Below are 17139 nucleotides of genomic sequence, written 5' to 3'. Positions count from 1 at the left end.
GACGATCAGCCACGATCACAATGAATGGCGGTGCAGGCTCGAAGGGCCAAATGGCCTCCTCCTGCACCTATTTTCCATGTTTCTGTTTCCAAAGATGTACAGGTTTGTAGGTTAATTGGCTTGGTACAATTGTAAAATTGTCCCTAATGTGTGAAGAATAGTGTTAGTGTGCGGTGATCGCTGGTCAGTGCAGACTCGGTGGGCCGAAGAGCCTGTTTCCACGCCACATCTCAAACCGAAACTAAAAACTACATTACACTCCCTCCCGGCAAATATCGGGGCCTGAGTATCAATTCATTAAAAAATATATTATTATTATCATTGAAACTTTAAAAAAGTAGGAATCAGAACTCAACTTGTGATTGATTGCACTCAAATAGAGGGTAATCTACAGGCCAGCTTTGGAAAATGTTCATTGGTGCATTTAAAATAATTTATAAATGAAAAAAAACTTTTTTTTACCGACTGCTGTGGCTCATTTGGTAAAATTGGTTCATTTTGCTTAGTTGGTGGAGTTTGTGCTCCGACATCGGAACAGTATGGACTCAGGGGGCCAAAGGGCCTGTTTTCATGCTGTTTGTTGCTATGATCCTATCTAAATCCAACTCCAGACACCATTGGCAAAAGTATAGGTTGAGAATTTGGTGCAGAGCTGAAGTGAGGTACACTGTCACTTTTGAAGAAGATGTTATTACTGACATCTTGTTTGCTTTCGCTGCTGGTCGGAAAAGGTTCCCTGGTGCTGTTTTAAAGAGCTAAGACATTTTCCTCAGTGTCCTGGGCAAAATTGACCCCTTGTTCCTCAACTGGTTATTATCAGACTGCTGTTTGTGTGAGCTTTTTGAGCACCAAGTAGTCATTGTATTTTCAGTATAATAACAACAACAATATTTTAAAAGTGTTCCATGTCCAGAATAGAATGGGGGAAGGAGCTTTAGAACAGTTTAAGAATCACCATTGTGGGCAAGAATTGCGATGTTCCGTTTCTGCGGCTTATGACAATAAAACACTCTTGAATCTCTCTCTTGACGACAAACAACACTGTTCAAACATCGCACAGGCAAAAACAAAATCTACTGGCAAAGAGGGGAAACATAAATCTTTGGCGAATGTAGCTTTTGCATTCATCCTTTGGCTTGGTACAAGACTCTCAAAAGCGTGGACATTCATAGAGTGCATTCAAGGCCTCACAGCCGACTGTCTGGTAATTTGCTACATAAGTGCTCATTGCACATGGAGACCGCCTCGTCTGCACGCTGTTCTTCAGAGTTCCCTGGATGTTCCTCTGTTACCCTGGGAGGAGCCCGTCACCTCCCACCATTAATAGTGTGCACTCATTCCTTCCCTTCACTAGACGGAGGTTTTTGTTGTCATTTATGGACAACTTCCTAAGGTCAGAGCTGTCAGCTGGAAATTACAATAGCTGCAAAATTGACCCCAAAGTCACACCATTCCTGAAACAGAGTTACGCACACAGAGAACCCTCTCGTGCTATTTTGGAACTCATTGGGTGACGCAGAGGAAGAGTTGCTGCCTCACAGCACCAGGGACCCGGGTTCGATCCTGACTACGGGTGTTGGCTGTGTGAAGTTTGTACATCCCGCGACTGTGTGGGTTTTCCCCGGGTGCTCTGGTTTTCTGCCCCACTCAAAACAAAAGACGTACATGTTTGTAGGTTAATTGGCTTCGGTAAAAGTGTAAATTGTCACGAGTGTGCAGGATTGTGCTAGTGTGCGGTGGGCCAAAGAGCTTAGTTTTGCTCTGTATCTATTAAACTAAACTAAAAAATACGGATGCAATTTTTTGAGTTCTTTGAATCAATGTTTGAGAGATTGTTAAAGCTATTACAGCAGCAGGAAAATGACACAGACACATTTCCAAACTCTCATTTTCATAGCATGAAATACTGACTGCAGAAAAAATTCTGTGGTGCCCTAGAATTAATATAATTTGGGAGAGGTTTGTGTCAGAATAACAAATGCAAGTAAGAACAAACATAATTCTCCCCATCAATGTCAAGATATATCCAGAAATATCTCCAGTAAAGGGCCTGTCCCACTGTACGAGGTGATTCAAGAGTTCTCCCGAGTTTCCCCTGATTCGAACTCGGAGAATTACGGTAATAGCCGCTCGTAGGTACTCGGGGCTCTCGTGGACATTTTTCACAGTGCTGAAAAAACTTCACAAGTTACCACGTTTCCCCAGTACCTGCCGTTAGCGTTACAAGGCGCTACAAGACATCCACGAGCTCCGACGTACATTCTACGTACTTACCGTGAGTTTGATTTTTTTTAAACTCGGGAGAGCTCTAGAATTATCTCGTACAGTGGGACAGCCCCTTACAGCTATCCATTGATCACCCGAACACTTGATCTATCTTTCCCTCTCAACCCCATTCTCCTGCCATCACCCCATAACCCCTGACACCCGTAATAATCAAGGTTAATTGGCCTCTGTAAATTGTCCCCGGTGTGTAAACGTTGATGAGAAAGTGGGATAAAACAGAACTAGTGTGAACCAGTGATCAATGGTCGTTATGGAATCGGCATGGGCTGCTTCCATGTTGTATCCTCAAACTAATGTAATAAAAAATGCTTTTATGCACTAATATATGCATATGAAAATATGCACCAATAGATCCAATTTCTAGGTTTCTATGTCCACCTCAGTCTAGTCCTAAACTGTACATTTAGATACTGTGCAATCTTGCAGTGTGACGATTCCCCCACTAGATGGTGCACTAACTTGATTTAATCTACTCATTGGAGCAGAGCCCAGTGAACACATTTTGACATCTGATGATTCAAGGATCTATTAAAATTTAGTACATTTTCCACATTCCACAAGGGTTTAGAGCTAAATAGCTGGAAGGCAAAAACTGTCTTGAATATGAGTTTTGTTTTCAGTAAGGGTTTTTTTTTTGTATCAGTCACCATTCAGATCCATTGAATGATTCATTATTCTAACATTTGAAGCAGCTATTTAGACTGACGAAGTAGATAAATGTATCTGACTTTGTCATATCTCCTGTTTTTCACTGATTAGGGTGGTAATTCTCTCTTTCTTGACTCTGGGTTGCATGATATCTGGAATATTCACAGTGGCCTATAGATCTATTACCTCCCCAGCATCAAAGGGATCATCTATGAGACACACTGCCTCAAATAGACAGTCAGCAATGTCAAAGAAGTACCACGCTGGACACACTCTCAATTCACTTACCAACGGGAAGATGGTATAGGAATCGGAAAACCGTGACCTCCAGTTTCAAGAACAGTTTCTTCCCAACAATCATCAGTTTCTTGAACACGACAAAACACTAACTAAACTACTATTATATGTATGACTGCAGGGAAACGAAATTTCGTTCAGATCGAAAGGTCTGAATGACAAATAAATTCAATTCAATTCAAACTAAGGCAGCATCTCTGGAGGGAAGGAATGGGTGACATTTCAGTTTGAGACCGTCCCTCAGACTAGATTGGCTTGGTTGCACTAATTAATTTGTTTGTTTTTTTTGCATTAGATATTGGGGTTATTAATTTATAGATTGTTTTTTTGTTTATTATGTGTTATCTATGAGTATTGTGTTTACAGGTCTGTAAGAATTTCATTGTTCTATTGTCGGTACGATAAAATACTCTTGGCTATTAGTTTCCGTGATACAACAAGCACATCATGTAGGATATTGGTTCATGCAGGGAATTAGATGTAGTAGATAATCTGTTATACTGTGATAATATCAAATTCTTGCTGGCCCACTGAGTCTGCGCCGACTGGCGATCACCCCGTATACTAACACTATCCTACACACTAGGGACAATTTACAGAAGTCAATTAACCCACAAGCCTGTGTGTCTTTGGAGTGTGGGAGGAAACTGGAGACAATAGACAATAGGTGCAGGAGTAGGCCATTTGACCCTTCGAGCCAGCACCACCAAGTCAAGTCAAGTATTTTTGTCACATACACATACGAGATGTGCAGTGAAATGAAAGTGGCAATGCTCGCGGACTTTTGTGCAAAAGACAAACAACCAAACAAACTATAAGCACAATCATAACACACATATTCTTTTACATAATAAATAATGGAAGGAAAAACGTTCAGTAGAGTTAGTCCCTGGTGAGATAGGCGTTTGCAGTCCGAATGGCCTCTGGGAAGAAACTCCTTCTCAACCTCTCCGTTCTCACCGCATGGCAACGGAGGCGTTTGCCTGACCGTAGCAGCTGGAACAGTCCGTTGCAGGGGTGGAAGGGGTCGCTCATGATATTGTTGGCTCTGGAGTTGCACCTCCTGATGTATAGTTCCTGCAGGGGGGCGAGTGAAGTGCCCATAGTGCGTTCGGCCGAACGCACTACTCTCTGCAGAGCCTTCTTGTCCTTGGCAGAGCAATTCCCAAACCAGATGGTAATGTTCCCGGACAAGATGCTTTCCACCGCCGCTGCGTAGAAGCACTGGAGGATCGTCGGAGACACTCTGAATTTCCTCAATTGCCTGAGGTGGTAAAGGCGCTGCCTTGCCTTACTCACGAGTGCTGAGGAGTGTGATGCCCATGTCATATCCTCGGAGATGTGGACTCCCAGATATTTAAAACAGTTCACCCTATCCACAGGATCCCCATTTATCCTCAATGGAGTGTACGTCCTCGGATGATGTGCCCTCCTAAAGTCCATGATCAGCTCCTTCGTTTTTTTGATGTTCAAGAGGAGGCTGTTATCCTGGCACCAGAGTGCTAGACCAGCCACCTCCTCCCGGTAGGCCTTCTCGTCGTTGTCTGAGATCAGGCCCACCACCACAGTGTCATCAGCAAACTTAATTATTGAGTTGGAGCTGAACCTAGCCACACAGTCATATGTGTACAGGGAGTACAATACACCATTCAATGTGATCATGGCTGATCATCCCCAATCAGTACCCCGTTCCTGCCTTCTCCCCAAATCTCCTGACTCCGCTATCTTTAAGAGCCCTATCTAGCTCTCTCTTGAAAGTATCCAGAGAACCGGCCTCCACTGCCCTCTGAGGCAGAGAATTCCACAGAGTGCCCAGTGAAAGTCCATGCAGTCACACGGAGAACCCAGAAACTCCGTACAGACAGCACCCATAGTCAGAATTGAACCTGGGTCCCTGGCGCTGTAAGGCAGCAACTCTGCTGCCGCGCCACTGTTCCGCCCCAAAATCTTCATCTTTTGTTTGTGTTATATGTTAGAGGTGCTACCTCAAGAACTAGTTCCTGTCAGATTTCCGGAATAGGAGAGGGTTGGTGGTGCAGTGTTCTATGAAGAAGGGTCTCGACCCGAAACGTCACCTATTCCTTTTCTCCAGAGGTGCTGGCTGACCCGCGGAGTTACTCCTGATTTTTGTGTCTATCTTCCAGTGTTCTATGAGGTCAGGTTAATTTTCAATTGTCTTATGTAGCAGGAGGAAATATCTCCTGTTTAAATAGTTTTTTTGGGGGATTACGATTCTTTACGAGGATGTTGCCAGGACCAGCCGGTCTGAACTATAGGCAGATGTTGAGTAGGCTGGGACTCCATTCCTTGGAACGCAGGAGGATGAGGGGTGATCTTATAGTGTATAAAATCATGAGGGGAATAGATCGGGTAGATGCACAGAGTCTCTTGCCCATAGTAGGTGAAACGGGGACCAAAGGACATAGGTTTAAGGTGAAGGGGGAAAAGAGTTAATGGGAATCTGAGGGGTAGCTTTTTCACACAAAAGGTGGTGGATGTATGGAACAAGCTGCCAGAGGTGGAGTTGAGGCAGGGACTATTTAACATTTAAGCAGCAGTTAGACAGGCACATGGATAGGACAGGTTTGGAGGGATATGGACCAAATGCTGGCAGGTGGGACTAGTGTAGCTGTGATATGTTGGGCCGAATGGCCTGTTTCCATGCTGTATCACTCTATGACTCTATAACTCTATGATGAGGTGTCGCGATTAACAACCAAGATATATTTTATTGTTATAGAATAAGGCGGATGGTGAGTAAGGCCAAAGAGCTAATGGATTTGTGTTTTTTCCCCTTAAATCTCTAAATCACTTTAGACATTTATCCGCAGCATGGAATCTAATGCACAGATGTTTTGAAAATCAAACTAAAATGTAAGCAGCTGGATCCCATTACATACTTTGAAGATATTTCTGAAGTTTCCCTTCAATGCTGCAACCTATTTTTTATGTGAAAAGTAACAATGACATTTAAAGAGCAGACACCACGTGGCCATCAATGTGCACCTAGTTAAAGGGAACAATGGCGCAGACACGTTCACATCCTAATGGAAAACCTCTGGACATTATTGATTGCTGCTCCTGCAACAGTTTGGTGACTGCCAGGCAATTGTTGTGATCTTTGCTCAGCAAAGTCCGGTCAAGGATAGACCGAGGGTTATCAAAGAGGTGGATAGTAGTTCAGATATCTACCCCTGATCTCCTTGCGCATGGGGTGCCAAGCCTAAAGTTGTGGATCAAGGGTAGACATCCAGGCCAGGACAGCATCAGTCACTATGTGGCCGGCTTTGATGCCCCCAGGGAAAAGCCTCAGTGGGCAGTCATTCACGAAGTGTGGGATGGTCTGGTCTGGATGTCCACAGTCACAAGCCCTAGGGCTGTCTCTCATCCCCCACTTATGCAGGTGATGGGCTGTTCTTGCATGGAGGGTGCGGATTTTGTTCGGGGTTAGTCATTGCTTGCGATGGGGGTCAAATCCCGGTGGTTTCAGTGTGGGGTCTGTGATGGCCTCTCCGTTGTTGGTGCTGGCATCTTTCCAAGCTCTGCGCCACTCAGTCTTGGAGTCAAAGTCTTCCAGGGATTTTACGGAAGACCAGAAGGGTTTGCGGGACTTCAGGCGCATGTTGGGCAGATTGCTCAAGTCAGCATGGATGGGAAAGTCTTTGATGAGCCTTGGACTATCCTTGATCGGACTTTGCTGGCTTTACCCAGCACTAAACATTATTCCCCTGTGATGTATCTATACACACTGTAAATGGATCGATTGTGATCATGTATTGTCTTTCTGCTGATGATTGGTTAGCACGCAACAAAATCTTTTAACTGTACTCGATACACATGGTAATAAACTAAACTAAACTGAACACATTTGTTACCCCACACACTGCACAACGCAAGTTACCACATTTTCACCACATTTCACCTGGGCTACTTGAACAGCCTTTCACAGAAATTTGTTTCAAAAAGAATCCATAACGTTGGCATGTCCAAATTAAATTATGCAATGTTTTGTTTTCATCTTTAATTATTCGCATTTTCAACAGCCAATTAATCGTGGGCGACACGGTGGCGCAGCAGAAGATTGGCTGCCTTACAGCGCCAGAGATCTGGGTTCGATCCTGACTTTGGGTGCTGTCTGTACGGAGTTTGTACGTTCTCCCCGTGACCTGCATGCGTTTTCTTCAGTTTCCTCCCACACTACAAAGACGTACAGGTATGTAGGTCTATAGGCTTGGCATAAATGTAAATAGTCCCTAGTGCGTATAGGATAGTGTTAATGTGCGTGGATTTGCTGGTTTTCGCAGACTAGGTGGGCCGAAGGGCCTGTTTCCGCGCTATATCTCTAAACGAAGCTGAACTCAACTAAAAAGGCTGAGTCACATTTGTTAAGGTTAAAGGAAGAGCAATTCTTTTTAAAGCTCAATTTAAATCATAATCAATTCTTCAAGATTGGAAGTCGCCATAATTCAGAGTGAGAGCAATGGTTGATTTTCAAAATGGAAATTGGATTTGTCAACAGTGCAGTGCAAAGGAGATGTATTATCACCTTTCTGCCACCCATCTTGAACTGGTTTTTGTGTCAAAATCAAAAACTGTTAAAAAAAAAAAAAAATGTGTTAGGAAGATTTCAATGGGAGCATTCCTGATTCTCCATCTTAGTTCAGTTTAGTTTAGAGATACAGTGTGGAAATGGGGCCTTTGGCCCACCGTACCGATCAGCGATCCCCGCACATTAACACTATCGTACTCACACTCGGGACAATTTACAATCTCTCCCGAAGCCAATGAACCTACAAATCTGCTCGTCTTTGGAGTGTGGGAGGAAACCGAAGCACCCGGAGAAAACCCATCAGGTCACGGGGAGAACGTACAAACTCCGTACAGGCACCACCCGTAGTCAGGATCGAACCCGGGGCTCAGGCACCAACTCTACCGCTGGGCCACTGGTGCCACCGTTCATTTTTAAAATGGAAATTGGATTTGTCGACAATGCAGTGCAAAAGAGATGGATTATCTCGTTACCGTGACCCACATTGAACTGGAACCCCTGACAAAAACAAACCAAAAAAATATGTTACGAAGGTTTCGGTGGGGGCCTTCCTTATTCTCCATCTATTTAAGTTAACGAGGGGACAAAACAGTTAGGTTCTCTCTTGGGTTATCAAACTTTGCCACCTAAAAATCTTCCAATTTCTGCGCTAATGCTATTCAAATAACCAAGGCACAAGGACAGGATAATCTTTTACAATTATCTGCTGTTTGAAATTCAAATGTCGCATAATATAAACATATCAAAATTCAATTTGTGTCTAATTAAGTAAATTTGAAGCAATTCTGCCTGTCTATTGAATCTAATTTGTTTATGGAAGTACCTCATTAACACTTTTCTGCATGATTACCTGATTCTGCATTTCCGTGCGTTACTGAGCAATAACATTGAACTCAGTGAAATAAGTTTCATATTCCTTCGGCACATGGAAGGTGGGTTTTTTTCCACCTGGGACTGAAAGGATGACCATCTAGGAGTGACAGTGGGAAGTCAGGCCCATTTCAATATCTATCTTTTATTACCATTAAGCCCTTGAAATGGAGAATCTCTGGAGACATCTCCAGGGTGGAGCAGTGGCAGAGTTGCTGCCTTACAGCGCTTGCAGCGGCAGAGACCCAGGTTCGATCCCGACTACGGGCGCTTCCTGTATGGAGTTTATACGTTCTCCCCGTGACCGCGTGGGTTTTCTCCGATAACTTCAGTTTCCTCCCACACTCCAAAGACGTACAAGTTTGTTATGTTAATTGACTTGGTGTATGTGTAAATTGTCCCTAGTGTGTGTAGGATAGTGTTAGTGTGCGGGGATCGCTGGTCGGTGCGGACTCGGTGGGCCGAAGGACCTGTTTCCGCGCTGTATCTCTAAACTAAACTAAATCTCACTGGCTTGGAGCCTTCAAGGTCGACAGACCTCAAGGTCAGGATTTACTGTCCCTTCTTCTTCAATCCAAATCTTCTCCTGACCCAAAACTTCACTCATTCACGTCCTCCAGGGATGCTGCCTGATCCGCTGATTTACTCCAGCACTTTGTCTCTTTTCTTGGTAAACCAGCACCTGCAGTTGTTTGCTTCTACCAATCAATGTGCTGGGCTAGTTCAGAACAGGACTATTGCAAATTTAAATCCTGCGTCTTCTGGAACGTTGCTGGAACTTCTAGAATTTTTTTTAATGGTGTTTTGCTGAAGACAAAGTTATGCGTCCTCCTAACGTTCGTTGTGAAAGCTGTATAAAAATAAGAATGTTATCTATGAGGTCAACAGGGGTGTTTAGGGGCAGCATAGTGCTGTAGTTAGTCGAGTGCAGCTTTGTGGCTCCAAATATCTGGATTTGATTCTGTCCATATGAAGTTTGCAAGTTATTGCTGTGACCGTGTGGGATTTCTGTGGGAATTCCGGTCTCCTCCCACGTGCTTCAAACGTGTGGGTTGACAGAGTCACCGTGTGTGGTCACAGAGAATTAAATATTTAAATCTGTAATGAGGTTGATAAAATAGGTGAGTGGAGACACAAGGAACTGCAGTTGTTGGAATCTTTCCCGAATTAACATAGAAACATAGAAATTAGGTGCAGGAGTAGGCCATTCGGCCCTTCGAGCCTGCACCGCCATCTAATATGATCATGGCTGATCATCCAACTCAGTATCCCGTACCTGCCTTCTCTCCATACCCTCTGATCCCCTTGGCCACAAGGGCCACATCTAACTCCCTCTTAAATATAGCCAATGAACTGGCCTCAACTACCCTCTGTGGCAGAGAGTTCCAGAGATTCACCACTCTCTGTGTGAAAAAAGTTCTCCTCATCTCGGTTTTAAAGGATTTCCCCCTTATCCTTAAGCTGTGACCCCTTGTCCTGGACTTCCCCAACATCGGGAACAATCTTCCTGCATCTAGCCTGTCCAACCCCTTAAGAATTTTGTAAGTTTCTATAAGATCCCCTCTCAATCTTCTAAATTCTAGAGAGTATAAACCAAGTCTATCCAGTCTTACTTCATAAGACAGTCCTGACATCCCAGGAATCAGTCTGGTTAACCCATAAACCTGCACATCTTTCAGATGTGGGACCAACCTAAGGAATGCCGCTCGGTCACAGGGAGAACGTGCAAACTCCACACAGACAGCACCTGGGGTCAGGATCGAACCCGGATCTCTGGCACTGTGAGGTCAGCAGATCTACTGTGCACCAGTGTGCTGTTAGAATCTTTTGTTTAAAACAAAATAGCCTGCGTATATTTTCCCCCTTCTTGTTGAGAACATAAAATCTAATTGCAACCGTCGTACAGCTATCAAATCCGAGAATGGGAATTTTGGAATGCACTCGAATTAGCGAGCAAGGGAGTCCTGGTGTACGTAGGCTCACAGGTCATGGATATGTCCACATTGATGAAGTCACTGCACTTTGATATTAAAACAGGAATCCATGGCAATTGCAAGTCTTTAGCTAATTTGTCACTCATTAAAGCATTCAGACATTATTGAGCTGGACCTGTGAATAAACAGTATAAATACCATCAGCTAACTTTTAGTTTATGAATAGTTATCGCAGCTGGTCGGGCAGCACAGTGGCGCAGCAGCAGAACTCCTGCCTTGCAGCGCCAGAGACCCAAGTTCAATCAGACTAAAGGTGTTGTCTGTACAGAGTTTGTACATTCTCCCTGTGGCCTCGTGGGTTTTCTCCAGATGCTCTGGGTTTCCTCCCACACTTCAAAGACGTACAGGATTGTAGATTAATTGGCTTCTGAAAGTTGTAAATTGTCGCTGGTGTATAGGGTAGTGCCAATACATGGGATGATCGCTGGGTGGCAAGGACCCGTGGCCCAAAAGAATGGGTCGACTGGGCTTATAGTCACTGGAATTTAGAAGGATCAGAGAGGATCACATAAAACATTTTTAAGGGATTGGACAGGCTAGATGAAGGAAAAATGTTCCCGTGTTGGGGGGGTCCAGAACCAGGGTCACAGTTTAAATATAAGGGGAAGGCCATCTAAGACTGAGATGAGGAAAAACTTTTTCAGCCAGAGAGTTGTGAATCTGTGGAATTTTCTGCCACAGAAGGCAGTGGAGGCCAATTCACTGGATGTTTTCAAGAGAGAGTTAGATATAACTATTTGTTCTTAGTTAGATATAACTCTTTGGGCTAACAGAATGAAGGGATATGGGGAGAAAGCAGGAACATGGTACTGGTTTTCGATGATCAGCCATGATCATATTGAATGGTGGTGCTGGCTCAACGGGCTGAATGGGCCGAATGGGCTATTCCTACACCAATTTTATATGTTTCTAAAGGGCCTGTTTCTATGCAGTGCTTCTAAAGTCTAAAGTCTACTGCCTCACAGCGCTGAATAGTTGTGTTCAATACTGACCTCAGGTGCTGTCTGCGTGGAGTTAGCATGTTCTCCCTGTGACCACGTGGGTTTCCTTGGGGTGCTCCGGTTTCCTCCCACATCTCAAAAAACACCATGCAGGTTTGTAGGATAATTGGTTCTGGAAATGACCCCCAGAGTGTAGACAGTAGATGTGAAAGTGGGATAACAGAACTGGGTGAACGGTAAATAATGATCAGAGTGGACTCGCTGGGCCGAAGGGCTTGTTTCTCTGCTGTATCTCTAAACTAAACCTCACTAACTACACATCAACTCAAAATGAAAATCATAACTGATGAATAATATTAAAACTGCAAATTTGGTAACCGAAGCTTTGTGAAAGCATAAAACGATCACAACAACCATATGGTAAAGCAAAGTGCACTGATCTAAATGGAAAGTGAAGATTGCCCTTTTCAAAGAAGATTATCCTGAGCTACTGGAAAGAATGAAAAAAAAAAATAATACACATTACCGAATCTATCAATATTACTTGGTGGATGTCAAGATGGGAAAGAGTGTCTTTTCAAATCAAAGGTCAAGTTAAAAATTAAACAATGTAAAGAAAATGTTGGAGATATTCAGCAGGTCAGGCAGTAGCTGTGGAGAGAGATAGCATCATTCGTGGGGACCAGCAGGCTGACAATTTATGTAAAAAAAGACACTGTTTAGGATTTAAAATACCCAGCCAGTTCAAATGTATTGCAAGAAGCATTGGTGCGACTTACAGAACTCACCATTGTAAGTGAAGTAAAGCACCAGGACAGTAGACACTTTGAGTCCTGTTTAGTTTAGTTTAGAGATACAGCGCGAACACAGGCCCTTCGACCCGCCGAGTCCGCACAGACCAGCGATCCCCGCACACTAACGCTATCCTACACACACTAGGGACAATTTACATTTATACCAATCCAATTAACCTACAAACCTGTCATGTCATTGAGGTGTGGGAGGAAACCAGAGCACCCGGGGAAAACCCGCGCAGGTCAGGGGGTTAGAACGTACAAACTCCGTACGGACAAGCACCCGTAGTCAGGATCGAACCCGGGTCCCTGGCGCTGCAAGGCAGTAGCTCTACAACTACGCCCCCGTACCGTCAACACTGGCTCAAAATGTTTATTGGAAAGGATCACAATCAAAAGCTGGTAGTAACAAAGAAACTGCAGATGCTGGTTTATCAAAGACATAAAATGCTGGAGTAACTCAATGGGTCAGGTAGCATCTCTGGAGCGCATGAATAGGCAACATTTTGGGTTGGGACCTTTCTTCAGACTGATTGTGGTGTGGTGGGGGGGGGGGGGGGAAGGCAAAAAATGTGAGATAAGGAAATGAGGATAGAAGATGTGCAAAATATGAAGCCAGAGGAAGGAATATAGGTCAAAGCTGCCCCAACCAGATATAAAAAACCCTTTTTTCCACGAGCAGTAGCTCTACTCAATAACCAAAAGTCTGTAGCCTCCTTTTGCTCCAGTATTTTATTTCATTCACATGTTTAAACGATAATGTTTTATTATTGATGTTTAATGTTTTATATTGTCATTCTTAATTGTTACTGTATGTTGTGTGGTTACTTGTGAGCGGAGCACCAAGGCAAATTCCTTGTATGTGTACATACTTGGCCAATAGACTTATTCATTAAATGAGCATGCATGCAAATGGGGCACAGGGAAGAGAGGAAATATAGAATGAGGGGAGGGGGGTGGGGGAGGGTGTGTGGAGGATGGGGTTGAAGGGGGATGGATTCCATAAACACTTTGTGTTTGCTTAAGGTTCCGGCATCTGGAATTTGTTTCCAGCTAAATCCATTTTCCGCTCTACCCGTATTGTTATGGTATCAGAGCTGTAGCCACAATTTACATTTAGTTTAGTTTAGGTTAAAGACACAGCGTGGAAACAGGCCCTTTGGCCCACTGAGTCCGCGCCGACCAGCGATCACCCCGTACACTTACTTGTTCCATCCTACACACACTGGGGACAATTTACAGAAGCCAACTAACCTACAAACCTACACGTCTTTGGAATGTGGTAGGAAACCGGAGCACCTGAACAAACCCACGCAGTCACAGGGAGAACGTACATACTCTGTACAGACAGTGCCTGTGGTCAGGATCGAACCTGGATCTCTGACACTGTAAGGCAGCAACTCTACCTCTGTGCCCCCGTGCGTTCCCCACAATTCATGGGGTGCTATTCACTTTTTTTTTGTTTAGAAGCTAAATTCAATCTAAAAAACACCTGGTTCAAAGGGAATCTCTGCCTCCTGGAGTTAGGCTTTGCAATCCCTCTCATCCACACACACACACACACTGGATCCAGATCCAGGTTTTCTTTCTGGCCTTGGATGGCTCATGGCTGAGAGCAGAGTTCCTGCCCCCAAGAGCTTTGACAGTGGCCAAGTATCGAGTTTGAAGAAGGGTCTCGACCTGAACGCCACCCATGCCTTCTCTCCAGAGATGCTGCCTGTCCCGCTGAGTTACTTCAGCTTTTTGTGTCTATTGACAGTGGACAAAGTTTCTCCAGTGTTAAAACCAACAATTGATTTCACCAGTTTTAAAAATATCTTTGACATCCAGAAAGATTTACAACCTATTAAAACTGATGGGCAATAACAAAAATAGTGCAAAAGGCAAGTTGGTTGAAAATATATTTAAGTACTAAAAAAAACAATGAACTGTTCTGAAATAAAAAAATATATATCTTTGAAAGTCTTTGTTTCCTCATCCACAGCCAGGAATCCCCATTTAAGTGAATTGGGTGTTTCTGATCCTTTGCCTCATTTAATCTGGCGAGGGAACAAAGAGGCCATTTCTTGGTGGAATTTGTAGGATCTAGAGTACAGGATGATGATAAAAACAGGTCCTTGAAACCCAGGTTCCAGCATCTGCAGTTTGTGTGTCTCCTCATAATCTTAAATACATTGCGTTTAGTTTAGTTTAGAGCTATAGCGTGGAAACAGGCCCTTCGGCCCACCGAGTCTACGCCAACCAATAATCGCCCATATCCTACATAATAGGGACAATTTACAGAAGCCAATTAACCTACAAGCCTGCATGTCTTTAGAATATGGAAGGAACCCCACATGGTCACAGTGACAACATGCAAACTCCGTACAGACAGCACCCGTAGTCAGGATCGAACCCGCGTCTCTGGCGTTGTAAGGCAGCAACTCTACCGTTGTGCTGCTGTGCTGCCCTGCATGTAAAAGGTTGACTTTGTCTTGAAAGTTCATGACAGGAGCCTAAAGAGCCTGTCCCACTTTCACGACCTAGTTCACGACCTCTGCCGAGTTTGCCCATGACTCATACTCGCAGCATGGTCGTCACGAGGTCGTAGGTAGGTCGTGATGCTAGTCGTAGGTACTCGTGGCATCAAGGAGGTCGGGGCGTTTTTTCTAGCCTGATGGAAAATGTCCACGAGTAAAAAAGGTCGAGAATTAGTTCGTGAAAGTGGGACAGGCCCTTAAGACTTACATTTAAAAAAAATCTTAACAAGATTTTGATTGATGTTTACTCAAAATGTTTACGTTCTCATTGCATGTTTAAAATTGATGTCTTTGTGTTTGGAAGGAATCGTGAAAGGCATTCCACATGCATTTTAGTGGTAAACTTATCGTTGCAATGCTGAATACAGCTTTCTTGCAATACAGTGTCTCAACAGCAGAGGGATTATTTTGTGCAGAAACAAGCAACTGGAGACACTGGTTTACCATGGAAAGACACAAAGTGCTGGAGTAACTCAGCAGGTTGGACAGCATCCCTGGATAGGTGAGAGGTTGTTTCAGGTTGGGAGCCTTCTTCAGGCTGACCACTGTCATTTATATGTCCACATTGAAGAACTCACCTCACTTTGATATTAAAATAAGAATCCATGGCAATCGTAAGTCTTTGGCTAATCCATCCCTCATTACTGTTTTAAGATATATTTTAGGCTGGACCTGTGAAGAAACAGGCAGCTAACTTTAATTTCAGTTTATAAATGATTGACACAGTTGGTAGAACTACTGTCTCACAGCGTTAGATACGAGATTGATCCCTGGGATGGCGAGATTGTCATATGAGGAAAGATTGAAAAGACTAGGCTTGTATTCACTGGAGTTTAGAAGGATGAGGGGGGATCTTATAGAAACATATAACATTATAAAAGGACTGGACAAGCTAAATGCAGGAAAAATGTTCCCAATGTTGGGCGAGTCTTAGAATAAAGGGGAGGCCATTTAGGACTGAGGTGAGAAAAAACGTTTTCACCCAGAGAGTTGTGAATTTGTGGAATTCCCTGCCACAGAGTGGAGGCCAAATCACTGGATGGATTTAAGAGAGAGTTAGATAGAGCTCTAGGGGCTAGTGGAATAAAGGGATATGGGGAGAAGGCAGGCACGGATTATTGATTGGGGACGATCAGCCATGATCGCAATGAATGGTGGTGCTGGCTTGAAGGGCCGAATGGCCTCCTCCTGCACCTGTTTTCTATGTTTCTATCTATGTTTCTATACCTGAGTCTCTGACATTTGACTGTGGCCAAATAATGAATAAACATTACTTTTAGCATACCACGTTTGCAGGTTAGAAGACACATTTTATCAATGGGTCTCGCATCCTGCTCTGGTTCTCACTTGGCATTGGGATAGTGAGGTGATTTCCCAGCCTTAATGTAGGATATTCCCAGCAACATTGACCCTGGTGTTGTATTCTATATAACGGGTCAGTGGCAGGTGGGGATTTGCCAGTTACTCCGTAAGACTCACCTGCTCAACAGTGTAGAGGTGTATTGGTACATTGGTGTATTATTGTCACCAGTACTGAGGTACAGCGAGAAACCTGTTGGGAGTGAACTGGGTGGCAAGCCTTTTCCAATCAAATCAGATAATACAATATATCAAGCCCAAGCCATACACATGTACGACAGGAAGAGCAAAGAGAAAAATCCCAGAGTGCAGAATATATAGTTTCTCAGCATTGTGGCGTAACAGTTCCAGAGAAAAAGTGCAATGTTCGCATTGAGGTAGGTTGGAAGATCAGGACGACATCCCAGCTTATGGACGGACTGTACAGAAGCCAGACAATAGAGAGGAAGAAACTGTTCCTGAGTCCGCTAGTGTGTGCTGTCAAGAATTTTGTATCTTTTGCCCAATGGGAACAGGGAAAAGAGGGAATGACTGGGTGACCTTGATTCTGTTAGCTCTGAGAATTACTGAGGTTTCAATGAGTGATCAGTTCTATGAATTCCAGCCCAGTGATACCTGCATCAGTATAGCGTGGTCTATAGTGTAGATGGAGACAGATGGTCTATGTTGTTGCAACCATCCCTTTGGAGCCCATATTGTTATCAATATTATCTATAAATAGGTAATTTGGGGTGGCATGGACTAGATGGGCCAAATCACCTCCTCTCATGGATTTCTGGTGAAAATGCTCTATTTTTGGGTTTCAACACAAAACTATTTCTAAACTACTAACATGTGTCATTTTGGGCAGGATAACAAAACAGGGAAATTTCTCAGCAAGCC

Source organism: Leucoraja erinacea, chromosome 20, assembly GCF_028641065.1.
Source record: "Leucoraja erinacea ecotype New England chromosome 20, Leri_hhj_1, whole genome shotgun sequence".
Lineage (NCBI taxonomy): Eukaryota > Metazoa > Chordata > Chondrichthyes > Rajiformes > Rajidae > Leucoraja > Leucoraja erinaceus.
Note: the sequence above shows the minus strand (reverse complement) of the source record.